This window comes from Rissa tridactyla, chromosome 1 (assembly GCF_028500815.1).
Source record: "Rissa tridactyla isolate bRisTri1 chromosome 1, bRisTri1.patW.cur.20221130, whole genome shotgun sequence".
Taxonomy (NCBI): Eukaryota; Metazoa; Chordata; class Aves; order Charadriiformes; family Laridae; genus Rissa; species Rissa tridactyla.
Window position 1 is genome coordinate 127,906,751 of NC_071466.1, and position 15,766 is coordinate 127,922,516.

Sequence of the window (15,766 nt, forward strand, 5' to 3'; positions counted from 1 at the left end):
TATAGCCCAAGTCCCCAGGGCCCAACATTCTAATTAGAATTACAGTTGTGCAAATAACTGATTTATTTGGCTAGCTGACCAAACTGAGAAAATGGAAAGGAAAAAAAAAAAAAACCACACAGAAAACACCTAGCTGTTTAACAAAATGGTCTAGTTTTTTGCTTGTGTTCGATACATTTGAATTAAAATTGACTTTGTTTCAAAACAAAACAAAAAAAAACCCCAAACCACAAACAGACACCTAGCTTAGAAATATCAAAACAAAACCTTTTGGCTTTCCAAAACATTTATTTTACATTTTTTTTCTCAGTTTATTTTTTTCCATAGTTTTGGCTAACCTGTATTTGAGGCAAGCAGATTTCAGCAAACAAAACATTTAACTCAACAGTTTTACCCAGATCTAAATCTAAGGGCTGAACTGTGAGTTAACCGGCTCCCGACTTAATGAAAGAAGAGCAGGGAGGCAGGGGATCTGCATTCTCTTCTTGGTTCAGCCCCTGTCTTTGTGTCCAAGGTGAGTTATTATTTCGTTTCTTTATGGTTGTCTCCCTGTCCACACTTTGTCTCCGCCGTCTCTGAGCTCGTCGGGGTTAGATGCACCTCCTACAGCGTGTCTGTACAGTGCCTAACACAATAGATTGCTCGTCTCAACTGGGGCCTATATGATTTACTATAATATAAATAACTGCTCAACTGCAGTCAAATCTCTTTTTAATGCCAATAGTTTCACTTGCATATATTTAGCAGCCCATCATGGGAACATCAGCTTCTTTTTTAATTAATTACTTATTAATAGAGGTAAAATATGAACGGACGACAAGTCTAGATTTTTCCTGCTTCATCAATTTCAGCGCTCAAAGAAAGCATCTCGTTTACAGCTACCAGGAACCAACAGGGACACGTACTGAATGAAGCCTGAAACCCAAGATCCCCTTGGCACTTTTGTACCCCCATTATTTGGGGACAAATCCTCTCATCCCTCCAGGGAAGGAAAGGTAGCTGGATTGAAAGAGCTGCTTAGTGGAAAGCCTCACGGGCAACCTCCAAATTCTCTGTGCAGGGCTTTAGGTACGCAATTGTCACCGGTAGGAATGGGAAATGCAAGTTCAACGTCTGCACAGAGGTGGAGACAGCCCGCGAGGCTGAAGGGAAGAGGTCTGCCTGCCTCTGGTCTGAAGACACCTAGCATCTCGCAAGGCCAACTTGCTTAATCAAAAGACAACTTTAGAGCTCCTTAGAAAATAAACACCACAGAAATAGAATCGAATGCAACGTTCCAAACTCCTCAACTTCGACGCGCAGCGCTCGGAGCTGGGGGCGGGGAGGTTTCTCAGAGCACACACGGCTGTCGCTGACAAAAAAGTCAGTCACGTTTTTAAAACACTGGGGACAGAGTTGCAAATGTGCCCCATTATGCCTTGAGATGTGCTCCCTGGGTACAAAAGGTGCGTGGGTTACGGAAAGCTCATGTGTTACTTTGCCGAGACTGTAAAAGGCAGCGCAAAGTACAGACCGAGAAAGTGCAACTCTAGAGCACACAGGGAGATTATTCCCACTGCACGGGCCCGATCCCGGGTGCCCCAGCCGCCCCGGCGGCCCACCGCAGCTTTAACCCCACGCTACTTTTCTCCATCCTGGGGGCTGCTGGCGTCTAGGTGACACGGCTGAGGTTTCATAGCCCCCAAGGCGGCACCTCGCCCCCAGCCTCCTGCGAGGGGGCTGCCAGAGGAGGACAGGGCAGGCCGGGCACTGCCGAGGCGACCACGCTCTGGCCAAGGGCAGCATTTGCAGTCGGCCATTCCCCTCCGCGCACGAGTGCCCCCACACCATGTGAAATGAACAGTTATTGTAATTAAAAATAAAGCCTCCTCCCTGTCGATTGTCTGTACTTATTGGCCATTGCTGCCATCTAGCCAGACGCATCTCCTGTATTCACAGAAGCCTTGAGCCTGTTTATTTTCCCTTTGCTGCTTGGCCTGTAGCAGGGATAAATGCATCCCTTGTTACTCACTGCCTCTGCGGAGACATTTGTAAACTTTCACAGGGTTCTCCTTTTTATCCAACAGGTGATAAAACACTGTATAACTGCAGGTGCTCTGGGGACACAAACAGGAAAATGGAGATCAGATGCAGCTGTAGTTGGAGTAAGGGAAAAATCAAGATAAAGGCAGCAGATCAGAGAGTGCTAAAAAGAGCACAGAAATGATTGAGAAAGGGTAGTTAGCTATTTTTGTTGTGTCTTACTCTTGCAAGGTAGTTCTAGCAGAATAATTTTGTCTCTTTTGTTATCATGCCAAATTTTTGCAGGCGTTACCAGGAGAGGGTTGGAAGTTTATTGAAAAAAAAAAAAAAAAAGTTTCTGGACATTATTGGAAAAGGATTAAGAAGTTGTTGACTCAAGCTAGTACCGAAGAATGTGCTGGAGGTCCCAGCTTAGGGGCTGTTTTACTGGACTTATGAAGTAGGAATCATAAGGAAGTGGTTTCAGAGAGCTTCTGAGTTCAGATTTATTCTTTTAAGAGTTTATTCCCAAAATTCAGCTAGGAAGATGTTCCTAATGGAGGGCTCACTCTGCACCCATCCCTTTATCTCCTTTTTGTATACATGACAGGAAAATAGGGTGAAAAAAAGAATATTCTAAGGAGATTTAGAAATGGAAACATTTAGACGCAGTTTTCTGCCTACAATTCAGCTCTAAAAAGCCAATCCAAACTTCCAGACACTGTGGCCATTCACTTCTCTAGACAACCTGGTTTCAGAGCCATAGATCCAGCAACAAAACAAGCAAGAGGTGAAGCACGACGGGTAAAGAGAGAATAAACATGACTGTGTGATAAAAGACACTGATTGCTCTCTGGCCATAACATTTTAACCAAATAGAAGGGGACACACACACACACACGATACAGCAAAAAATGTCAGTGAATCGAAATTTCTTTTACTGTACTTCCTATTCCACCAGGGGAAAGAAGAAAAAATTGTATTTTGCTTCCCTGATTTTTTTTTTTTCCACTGAAAAGGGAGGTTTCACAGGTAATCTAGACTAATATTCAGCTGTGAATCCAATTTATGCACTGGGATAGGATTAAAAAAAGGAACAGAAGGTCTGGATTTTGAACCTGCTCTAACAGTTCTGATTTGAATACAACCCAAGTCTTGAAATGGCTTGTTTTCCACTTCTGGTTTGGAGCTGGTTGAAATATTGCCACAGTAGCACTTCCTGTGAAATTTTTGTCCAAGATTCTCATTATTTGGAACTAAACTCTAAAGATTTTGGCACCATGAAATCCAAACAAAACTCTGTTCCTGACTCAACTGGCCCAGGAGTCAACCCAAGCTTAATCTGGTTCTGGGTCCAAATCCAGCTTCAGCCCATTTCCATTGTTATATAGATTATGCCATAATACCACCTCTAGCCTCAGGATTTATGATGCCTCCTTGCAGGATGCATATTTGTGTGTAAATACATAAATCACATCAGATAAACAAAGAAGACATGCCAGAAAACAGGAGGGGAGGGAAGAGGAGAGATACCTACCAAGCAGTTTGTCTCTAAAGTGTTGCCAGTTGTGAAAGGACTTGACGTGCTAATATCCGCTCATTCAGACTCTTACAGACATGCTAAGAGCGTGACGGCTGGCAGGCAGTGCATTTAAGTGCTGTTACTGAGGCCCCCAAATATTGACAGAGTGCCAGACTCTGAGAAACTATTGATGTATGCAGCCGGCCGCTGCTCCAGACACCTCTCAGACAGAGTCTTTAAATGTCACAGATTAATGAATTTTCATGAAACGGAGAAGGAGAGAAAGAATTAAAAAAAAAAATATCCCACAGCACCAACATGAAAGCATCTTTTATCCCTACACAAAATTCTGCCCTCAAGCCTCAAGATTCCTAATAGATTATAACAGATCCTAAGTCGGCAGGAGATACGGGGTGGAGGAGGTTAGACCCTCTAGATCACGCAGAGCATCCTCAAACAAAGCCAATACATGAGAAGTTCATTTTCACAAAAAGACAATGAGAGTCAAGGGCGACTCAGATCTCAGTTTCTTTTTAACCAAACCCACAAGTTACAAAGCTTAAGGGGTAAAATTGCTTAAATGATTTTTCTCTGAGGTACAAACGGGGCCAAACTGCAAAGTTCAGCTGTTGACTTTGAACGACCCCAACTTTAGAGCCATTCAGATGGACAGCTGTACTTGGACCCTCTCCTAGTATTTGATGTTGTGCTTGATCTTATCCAAGAAATTGCCAAAGTTATGATATAACATTTTTATGCCATCAGATAAACCAAGTATGCTGATTATTTCTCTTTTTTCATTTATATCAGTGAACTCAAATATGTATGAAAGAACTTCAAATATCATTAAAATGTAATAATGCAAAATGCAGTTGGAGCGTAAATGACAAATCTATGCATAAGACATCACTTAAAGGGGAAGGAAGTGAAGGGATGATGTAGATGATGTATGCAGAGGTAAAAATGGGCCATTTATACCCAACTGTGTTAAAAATACGGTTTCAGCGAGCCCGTCTGCACACAGCCACTTGGAAGCGGGGCTCCACGAGCCATTTGCTCCATTGTTCCCAGACGCGCAAGCACTCATTCCTGCAAGGCTCAACCGCCCCCACTGCCACTGGGCTGTCCCGCAGGATTTCTCTTCCATGCAATGACACCGAGCAGGGTGAGCATCAGTGCGCCCAGCTCCTGGCCGGTTGCCTCCTTCCCCCTCAAAAGCACAGCCGTTGGACAATGCTGACAGAGCAAGGGAAGCTGCCGCCACCACAACAGCCTGGCCTGCCGCAGGAGAACCCGGAGAAGCTGAGAACATCCTGACAAGCAAAGGGAGTGCTGTACGAAAAGCCAAGAAGCAAGATCCAGTCGGTGGCACAGTAAGACTCTGTGGTTCACGTTTTCACTGCAGGAAAGTCAATGTTTTTCACTAAAAACTGTTCCCCTAAGTTCTCTCTGTCTCTGGCCACATGAGGCTTTGCTGACCACAGCAGCTATAAAATCTCACTGTAAGAACGGAGACTAGCATGAGCAGTGTTCAAGAGGCGCTTGTTTCCACATCATCTTGTCAGTCAGGTTATTTGTGACTACCTTTGCCAAAGCAAAAAAAAAATATTTTTTTTCAAAAACCAAAGCTACCTTTCTGACTGCAAAGCCAAGTGGAAACAAGTGTAAGGAGTCTGACAGTAACCTCCAGCTCCTGATGACACAGAAGTCTTTGGTTTTCGAAAGCCAACACACTTCTGTCAGTTGGCACACGTGGCAATCAACTGTATCATGGACTAGGACAGTCAGCCATTTGTGCTATCCACTCTTGTCACCACCCAAATCATGTCTTCCCTACCACCATACATCCCACGACCAGCAGAGTTGCAGGAGGGTCTCCAACACCGTTATCCATTAGCTGTAGCTGTACAAATGATCTGGATGAAGTAGCAAGTAGCCATCCTCTGCCGACAGCCAGAGAGAAGACAGAGCACATGTGCGTGTAAGAGTGACACAAATGACTGATTAAGTACATGAGAAGGCAAAATGTCAAAGCTTTTCTATTCCGAGAACAATCTCTACACAAACAAAGAAAAAAAAATCAATATAGATTTTCACACAGGGAACTATTTTACACATCATTGCAAACTTACTTTAGAACACTCAGTACTTTTTCTTTTGGACTTTTAAAGACCCTGTCTAACGTTACTGCCCCTTCTGGCCTGCTAGTTCTCCTGACACATCCCTTTTCCTGTCTCCTTTCTTCCCCTCTCTCTCTCTTTTTAAAAAATAGTCACTGAGGAGCTATCACAAAACACTGACCCGGCGATTCATTCAGACCAGTAGCACATCTTCAGCAAAGGCCAGCACTGGTTGAACTGAAGGAAGATGTAAAAAACCTCAGTATTCCCCTTTTACAAAAGCCTTCTCCTATACCTCCGTAGAGATGGGCTTCAGTCTAAAGACTGAAGTGGAGCGCCGGGTGGGATGCTCCCTGAAGCACATGGAGAAACCCATGTGTCGAAGCCACGAAGTTGCCCCTCACAAGGGCCGATTAACCGGACTCTCTGCAATAACGACACGATCATGCCCCTTTGGGTCACTTCATGTCCTGACCACACGCTCGTCGCAGAGCCTGCCTGACACCTCCCTCCCCAGGAATGTGGCGTGTAACCCTGGGTAATGCAAACACCGTCTCCTCCAAGGCCACCTCACACGGCAGCCAGTAACAAAGATTTCTTGGAAGATTTGTCTCTTTTCTGGGGAAATAGAAAAAGAAAGCTAAAATTTCTGAAATGTAGCATAAATCTAAGTGAACGTGTTGGGAAGGGAGAAAGCTAGGCTATTTTCTAACTCACTGCAATGCTTTTTTTTTTTTTTTTCCCAATGAGCCTTTGTCATTTTAAGTAAATGAAGGGACTAAGTTAGAAACACAACAAAGTCTTATGACTTGTCCAAAGTTACGCAATAGCCTCCTCTCCCTGTCTTCTTTTGCAAATACTAGAACAGCTAAGTCTTGTCCCCGTTCTCTTTGCATGCTGATGTTACAACAGCCATTTCAGTTCCATAAATTCTGCACCACCTCCAAGACTGGGATAACAGAGGGGCAAAAATTTGGAAGAACTGGAAGTATTAATGGTTACATAAAATTTATCATAGAATTGAATAGAATAAAAGAGAACAGAACAGAATATACACACAAAATAGCATTTTCAAGGGAGTGAATGGGAACAAAGGTGTTAAAGAATTAAAATGATTTAGGTCTCAAAGGGACCTTGGAACTTCCTGAGTTCAACCTCCTTCACCTGGTTTAGGATAGTATCAAAGGCCACCTCCTTTGTCTCATCTAGTCTCTTTGATTGTCACCGTATGCTTTCCATCAATTAATTAATTTTTTGTAGTAATTTCTGATTACTCCTACCTTCCCTCTTTTTCTTTCCTTTCCTCTGCGTGCATGTGTGTGCGTACATCGCAGATCACAACTGCCTTGCACAACCCCCTGATTGTTAGAAGTCCCACCTCTTCTGCTGACTTACTGCACTCTTAATCAAAAGGGCAGGAGGAAGCCGCCAGGATTCATTCTTCCCCCTCTCTCCTTCTCTCTCCCTCTCTTTTTTCAAATGGCACAAATGTCAAACTTTCTAAAAGGATGTTTGGCATAGCTGAGTTCAGTCATGTAATGTACAAAGTCGGTATGATCAAAAGGTTGCAGGGCTGCCCACTGCTAAAGAGGAGGGAAAAAAAAAAGGAAACGGGGATCTCTTCTGAAGTGTGAAAAACGTGTGAGCCAACTGTTGCCACTGGAAACACCATGTCTATTAGCAGCAGCGGTGGATCTGAAACACGAAAACCGAGGTCCGGATTCCAGCTTCTCCGAAATTCGGGGCTGTTCTGATCCCATTTTCCACCCATGAAGAAACAGGGATAGACACAGCTACGGAACTGAAGACTTTTATTCTCTGTGCATCGCATTGTTATATGGAAAATGACTGTATCTACGTGGAAATAATAGCAGTTGGTTTTGTAGTCAAAGTTGCTGAAACTAATCAGACAGAACACAGGTTCACACATCAAAAATACATAGTCTCTCTGGTGTTTTTATACTGCTACCCCTCACCATAGTATTTTCAGTCTTATTCTACCCACTGCCAAAAAGATGGACAAATTATTCCCCCCTTTCATATAACTAAGATTGTTACGATTTTATGTGGCAACTGGTTTGCAATTGTAGGGCGCTTCACGATTGATATACTGCACGCTCACATATTCCTCTACACTTCTGATGCAACGCCATCCTATTTGCTCCACTTTGCCGAGTCCTTGTGAAAATATTCGCACCTTCTTACCCAATGCCAACATTAGAGAACACCCCAGCTATGCCACCGGCTCCTGCAAAATGCCTGCGCTCACAGTGGCCTGGAAACTGGTGGGCAGAGTACTCAGCCAGAAGAATCTCTCCATGAGCTGAGACAAACTTTCCCTGCCAGAAGATAACCCCAAAAATGTAGACAGAAAAGCTCATCGTCAATATCCATTTAATAGAAAAATCTTAATTATAGATAGCTTTCAGTCCCAGAACAGTAGACGGGAACTTGAGATTAATTCCCCCTATGACAAAGTATGTGAACAATAACCAGAATTTGTAATCAATACCCAGAGGAAAGAGCATCCAAATTGTAAGAGGGATTTGGGATTCATTCCCAGAGGGCGTAATATATGATTTGGAACAGGTAGACTGGGATTAATTTTTGATTATGAAATATTTGAACAGCAATTTTCAACTTTTAATGAACAGAGGATGTGGACACCACAATTAATATAATTTCTAAGTCTCTCCATCATATTTCAAGACACAGATGACAGATCACAAACAGCTGCTCGGGTCGTACACAAGTTAATGTGGGAGTGCCATCTAAAGGAAAGTGCACTAGGACGGGACTCTGGAGAAAGGCAGGCAAAGACCAGAGTTGTACTTTCCCCATTTCTAATAAAACTTGCTTATTACAAATTCTGCATTAGAAGTAATTATTCTGTGTTTGCTGACTTTACACGGGTAATTTTAAGTCAGAAAACACCGGTATGGGAACATGGCTTTTCTCTTACACAGGGAAAAGATATAAAGGTGTTCAAAGGAGAAATAATTCTCACTCTGAAGGAAAATTTCAAAATAGGAGTGCGCAAGGCAAAATATACAGAACGTCACCATGTCCTGAGGGGAGGATACAACCCAAGTTTCCAAAGTTCCTTAGAATATAATAAAACAGCTAATTATTTGCCTAGAATAAAGATAGCAAGTGAGCTGTGAATCTTATCCTTTTCTGTTAGTTTCTACAAAATAATTTTCTTTATGTTCTCCTCACAGGCCAATGAGTAATTTTAATGATTATGAGCTGCATCTGTAGCCATGTAAGACGAGGCAAATTCCCTCTATCTGCATATTTTGCCATTTATGAGTTAATGTAACAAAGCGATGTTTCAGGATGCAGGATGATCATTGCAGGGGTCACAAAACCTGGCCTCCATGTCCAGCGTTTAGTACGCAGTATCCAGAAGGAAAATGTCTTGCCCTGAAACAACTGATGGTAGTTGTTTCAGAAGCAGGACTAAAGACGAGATGAACCAAAACCCTGTTTCAGCTCAACACACATTTTATTCCTAATTTATCTTTTCGACCTTGTAAAATATTTTAAAAGATCCTCTGAATCTCTGAAACTGAAGATTTACCTCCTCCATTTTAGGCCTGCTGTGTAAAAGTTTTGGGTCTTTCACTGAAAAGAAACAAGCCAGCTGGGCTTCCCTGTGGGGCCATCCCTCTCCCCTTAAGCCCTCAGACCCACATCAACCCAAAGATCACTTCCCAAGCCTCCAAAATTATATATAAGTATGCTGTCTCCGCCAGACCCTATTAATCATAAAATTCTCGTTTCATTTCAGTATTAAACTCATCTTGTTCAAATCTCTAATTTTCCACACTGACAGAGGAGTTCTCTATACATCATTCAGCTCTATTTCCCAGATACGTTCGGAATTACAAAATTCATTCAAGCCCATCTGATCTCTTCTCACTAAACCTTCTGCCTTCCACTGACTGACAGAGAAGAATTAGCCTTCCTCCTGTCAAGTATACGTCTTTTCCCCACAAAAGTACACGAAAACACATCCAAATACAGCCAATGACTCAGCTTGCCCTTGTACTTGTGTCTTTGCTCTACAGAGCAGTCAATTTTATGGAGCAGCAAGTCCCATTGATATAATATCAGACAGACTACTAATATTTCTAAAGTAAAAACATCTGTAGCATTCCCTGCACGGCAGGGTACCACACGCTGAAAGCAACACTATGGATGAAGTGGTACCGTTGGCACCCCTCATTCTAGTGGAGGCGGAAGTCTCACAAGGAAGCCATGCTATGGAGCGACACCGCCGAGCCTAATACATCACAGGTCATTTTAAGTCATCAAAAAGTAAAAATTGCCAACCACAATTATCCTCAGTGATCCTATCTAATATTAAACCCAGATGCAGATCTCAGGGTTGGGAAGAAAGAGCGTGTCAAGATATTCTCTCTTCTTTCCCTGCTGCAGCAGTGTCATCCATCTCATTTCTAACCCAGCGCCACAGCTTCTCTCCTGTTGTACAAAGACACCGCAGCTCTATGCCAGCAACACAAACGATGGTACCGCTGTAGCAAAAAGGAGAGGGGACCAAAAGAGCACTCAAGCCCCTCTTTGCGTTTTTTTGGATGAGCAGGTATTCAGCAGAAACGACGTTGCCTCCCCTGAAAAGGTACGTGCTGCAAGAAGTTTGGTGCTCCACAGCTGTGGAGCAGCCCCTTTCCTCACCTAGGGCCAGGTATCCATTGCTCTAAGAGGCTCCGGCTCCCAAGCAGCAAGCTTCATCTCCACAACATGACTCAGGGACCTGCAGAGCCCTTCACTCCCACATCCACATCCAGGCTACGCCAGCTCTTCTGGCAAGTTAATCAAAGCAGCTATGGCAGGGGCCTCGGAGTCAGACAGACTCCATCAGGGCATGCTGTTAGATTAGTCACCTCACCAATTTCTGCCTCAGTATCCCCAAGTGTGAATTAGTTTTTGGCACCTACAAGTTAAGAGGTCGGTAGCTTTAGAAGCACTGTGTCTTAGACAGACAGATCAATACTTCATTTTAAAGAACACTCTCTATTCTAGTATACTTTTTCTGATTTGAAAGAAAACAGACTCTGTTGCAGTATTTTTTTTGACTAAAAACCTGTAGCAGAAATTAAGTTACAGTCTTTTACAACCAGAATCTGGAAGGGTGTCCCATTGTAATATTTTCAAAGAGAAGTTGTGCATGCAGTATGTATGTGCATATGGTGTTTATGAATTGTTTTTTAACTTTAGATATTTTATTCATTTTTCCACATGGTACAAGTAGAACACACATCTTTGTTGGACAGACACCAACACAGTAACATAGCTTTAGATTTCAGGCACTCAAGACTGAGTGGGACAAAAGGCTACCCTATCTTCATGCCAGGACATCACGTCCTGAAATTAGGACGCATGCCATCAGGCAGTCAATATCTCCCTGAAGATACTCAGCCCTCGATACATTCAGTTATACTAAATGAAGGAAACTGTAACCACTTCCAGTTATTCCATACAGAGATAAGGACCATGAGAACTCTGCGTCTTGGCATACAACATCCTATTTTGATTTCACTCTGTTGCGGGATCTGCTGTTATCCACAGTTTGTGGACTTCGATTTTTTTTCTCACTTGCAGTATGCACACAGCCAGCATAGTAACTTCAGTCATAACAAGGTTCAGAAGTCCATAAAGCAGAGGGAAATGGGTAGGGAACGGCACAAAAAGACCCAGCTAGAGCCTTTTAGGACAGAAGCAGAACGAGCAGAAATGCTACTGATACCTGCAGCCCTAGCCCCCAGAGTCAGCAACACAGAGTTCAAAATTCACTTCTCCCATTTCTGCTGTATGCCTGCGTGTAAGCTGCTCTCACAGACTCATGGAGAATATCGAAAGCATATTCTCCAGGATAACTGCCTATCCAGACTCCGAAGTGTAGTTTATTGCTCAAAGTCAGATGAAATGCAAGCGTGAACAGCTTACCTTCAGACCAGAAAAGTCTGCCCTGCTACTGCAGTCTGCCATGTCTAATAACTATATAAACCTTGCTTATTTAATTTCAAAGCTGCTGTTTCATTTAAGCTGCACCACGGTCTCAGGAATCACAGGATGGTGGCATTTAAGAAGGAGAAGCAATGATTTAATTGATTTTCCAGGAAAAAGCTAGGTCCAAAAGCAAAATAAAGTTTCCTTTATAAAGAATGGAAATACTAATAATATAACTGAGTGCTTTTTATAATTTAACATGGTGAACCATCATTCTGTTAAATGAAATGTAAGAAGGGACAAGCTGGTTCAGAGAAAATAAATAAATATAAATCCTGTTCCCACTGGTAATTTAACACCTATCTTACACACCAAGGTCTCGGAAACACTGAGTACAAAAAATACTTTTTTCCCCGCTATCTGGAAAAAAATGAGGATAAGGGAAACAAAGATTAACATTTACATGAACTTGAGATGCTTTGGTTTTCAGATAGCCAAATTAAAATGCCTACGCTGGGTATCTACGGCGCACAAAACTAATGGTTCTTGTCCATTGTCCTACTGAAAGTCTCTTCCTGTGCCTGGTTTAAATTTGAGGTTTCTTGACAAGCTCTAATGAATCGTTAACCTCGCTTTCCTGATCAAAAGCAAATGCTCTCTGACTTCGCTCTTTTCTTGAAACAAGCCCATATAGATGAAATACACGAACCTCTGTCCGTGTGAGCGCTGCTCTGTGCATTACTCAAATGTTAAAATAAAAAAAGGGGGAATTTTTTTCACTCAGGTGTGTCAGGTCGTACCGCGGGGAAGTTCATCTCTGCTCTCCCAGGCACGGACCCGGGGCAGCGCGGAGCCCTCTCCCCCCTGGCTGTCTCCCCTCCCTCTCCCCCAGCAGCCGGCCAAGTCCTGGGGCTGCGGGGAGCCATTTCAGCCAGGCGCTGTATAAATAGCAGATGTGCTGTAGCCTCGCGGATCGCAGGTGGCACGGTGCATTTATCTTCACACGCGCCAGGGTGGATATCTACAGCTTACGAGTGGGAAAGGTCAGGCATGTCAGCTATGATGGCAACAAACAGCCTCACTAGTGAGCACGGGCACATTCACCTTTCGCTGCTCGCAGCTGGGCGACGCTTCCCGAGCCGGAGCGGAGCGGCAGCCCCGGAGCACTGGCTATCTTCGGGCATGGTCCCACCTTCATGGCCTGGGGCTCCCGCTCCTTCCCCTCCCTGCCGGGAAGGCGCCACCGACGGCAAGGGTGGCGGATAACGCCGGTATTTTGGAACCGCTCTCTTCCGACACCGCTGAAGAGATTTATTATTTATAGGCAGAGGGATGAAAACATGAAGTACGTACGTGGGGGCCCGTGGGGGGAGGGCCGGTTACTGCCAGGCAGTAATTTCAGTCTGAAGTTCCTATGACTTAAATAGCCACTTGAGCTCTGTTCTTGCAGTTTACGATGTCAATAGAACCCCTAAATGAAATTACAGCCTTCTGATACGCAGCGGGGTAGCTTTTCTTCACCGTGTAATATACGCGGCCGGGAGAAATTGCACTATATGCGGAGTTTCACTAAAGCAGAGTTTATCATAAGAATGTTCCCGTTAAAATATGATTAGGCTTCTTGTTTGCCGGATAACACATCTAATGAATCAGGGTGTGTGTGATAGCCATGTTTTGTGAACGCAGACATATACCCTGAGGTGAACTGGGCACTCCACCGCCTCAAAGCACCAGCTATTTCATTTCCACCGTAATTTGCACCTGCTTTGTTTTGCCAGCAGCGCAGACCCATGCTAGCTCTGGAACTCGCCTCGGTTCCAGGAACTTGAAGCATGCACGGAGGAAAAAACAAACAAGGCAGCAACGGGGGGATCTACGCGCTGTATTCACAGGCTCTTTTTTAAGCATGCCTGAGCCTGGCTAACTCTGATCAAGTTTTCCTTTCCTGTAGCCCTGTGAGGGCAGGAAAAACACTTTCCATTTTACAGGTGGGTAAGTGAGAGATAGACAGAGGTAAAGATCACACAGTGGTGGATCTGGGATTCAGGTCTCCTAAAGCCCGTTTCGTTTCCCTCCGTTCTCGTTACGTTATTCATCCATACCCCTTCCCAGCCCAGGACAGGAAGAAGAATCTTCATTTTACTGTTCGTACACCTTGCTATTCCTTTATCCTTTAGCCGAGGACATGACTTCATTGTTCAAGTGTTCCATGTCACAACGCAACTCTGCAGTTGGTAATTAGCGATCCGTGGTCAGTGGCTGCTTTACCTCAGTAAGTTGCAGATCCGTTTTACTCTCACAAGATTCCCTGTCATGTGACTTAATTCAAAATCAAGTTTCACTTTCTTTTCAGATTTACAGGAAGGGAAATGAGTGCTGTGTCAATGTTGTGACCCTGGAAAGCAAGCTGCCGTTCAACTTCTGGAAAAGATAGGCTTGGAATATAAAATAAGAAAAAGAATGTAGAATACCTTAAAACGGGCAATGTACTCAAAACAAGGCAGTTGCTTTTATGTACTTTTACTGCAAAAATTGTCTCTGGATATAGCTTAAGTTCTTGTTACTTCTGAAGTGTCCCAGTACCTATGAATCTGTGTACCTTTATCGTTACATCCTTTTCTATGCTTTGTTCTTGTCTGATGCAAGAACATTCACAGAACAACAAGCACATCACATCAAACAAAACTGTTGTGCAGAAAACAGTGGTTTTGATTCAGCTACACAAATACATATTTTCTTCCCCAAAAGTATAAAACGGTGGCTTGAACATGAGCAAAAGACTACCATTTTCCCTTTGCCTGTCTCAGGCAAGAGATGACACCTTTCCCACTTTATCTATGGGTGAAAGAGGGAGGTTTAATTCGGCAGCGCATGCAAAGCACTTTGAGATTACCAGTTGGAAGGGTTGCTGTAACTAAGATGGCTACTCCCAGAAACAAACAGTGCCACCTATAAAAGAACGACCGCGTGCAGTCACCTCCATTTTTTAAAGCAACTATGGTAAACTACTACACAGTAGACAAAGAAGCTACTACTAATGAGACAATTTATCATCTTACCATCCCAGAGTGTTTAAACAGACGGTTAAAATATGATTTGAAATTGCAGATTTTCACCCTAATGATTTTAGACCATAGACAAACAATTATAACCTTGGACTACAGTCAGTAAGCAGCTTATACCATAGTAAGAAAGCAGCTGATTTTCTCCACATTACTGTGCATAAATACCAGCGAAGACAAGTTCCCTTGCTACCGTAGAGACTAGCCGAATAAATACATTAATTAAATAATTTAAACATCGAGAGGTTTAGAGCAACAGAGACTCTTAAAAAAGAGATTAAACATTGTTTTGCCTTCTTGGTGAAAGTTACCAGAGTGACAGCCCTTGACTTCAGTATATCCAGAGAACAAGTGTTATGCAGGCAGAAGTTTGAAGTTTCAGACATTTAGCACTCTGCTTTGAGAACTTTCCATTTCAGAAGTACTTATGTCTTTCAGACTTACACTGCCTGGAGGGAGAAAGTAAATCAGAGATAAGCTTCAAAGATCAGACCCAAAAGTGTGTGTGGGCGTTCAGTATAGCCCATTTAGAGAAAAGAAAAAAACCCATTATGTTTCTATCTGTGATGTGAACTGCCTGAAAGTTTGGGATGTTCTGATCTGCCAGCTGCTTTGAGTACACTGCGGAAAGGTGGTGCAACAGCCAAGTCGGGATCTTAACATCAATTTAGTCAAAAGCCGGGACCATTCGGATTGGGGCTTTGATGTACGGGAAGGTTATTTCTATGTGTATGTAAGACTCTTTACTGAGGGGATCAGCCAACTTAATTGCGGGTTTTGTTAAGAGCTGGTGATTTCGTTTAGGTTCAGAGAGAGGTTCCACAGCACCAGGGAATGAAGAGAAAGAGCTAACCCCTCGCTGCTCAGTGCTGAAAAAGGTCTGAGGTCAACTTACGGTTTTGTATATGAAAAAAAGAGGAGTTCACGGTTCTTTATGGTTCTGACGCAAAACCAGATGAAACTCGGAGGCTTTGTCTATCTTCCATTTGAAGCTTTCAGGCTCAGTGAAACTTCAGGCCGAAACTGAAGCAGCGGGAGGGACTGAGAACCCCACACGGATCGCAACCAATGAAAATATTTGAAAA

The 15,766-nt window shown here is 43.4% G+C and overlaps 1 protein-coding gene across 25 annotated transcripts in view; it reads right to left on the bottom strand.

Annotated features, from left to right (window-relative positions):
• The window catches only part of ZBTB20 (zinc finger and BTB domain containing 20), a 487,506-nt gene that overhangs the window by 169,536 nt on the left and 302,204 nt on the right, over positions 1 to 15,766 (bottom strand). The window lies entirely within an intron of this gene.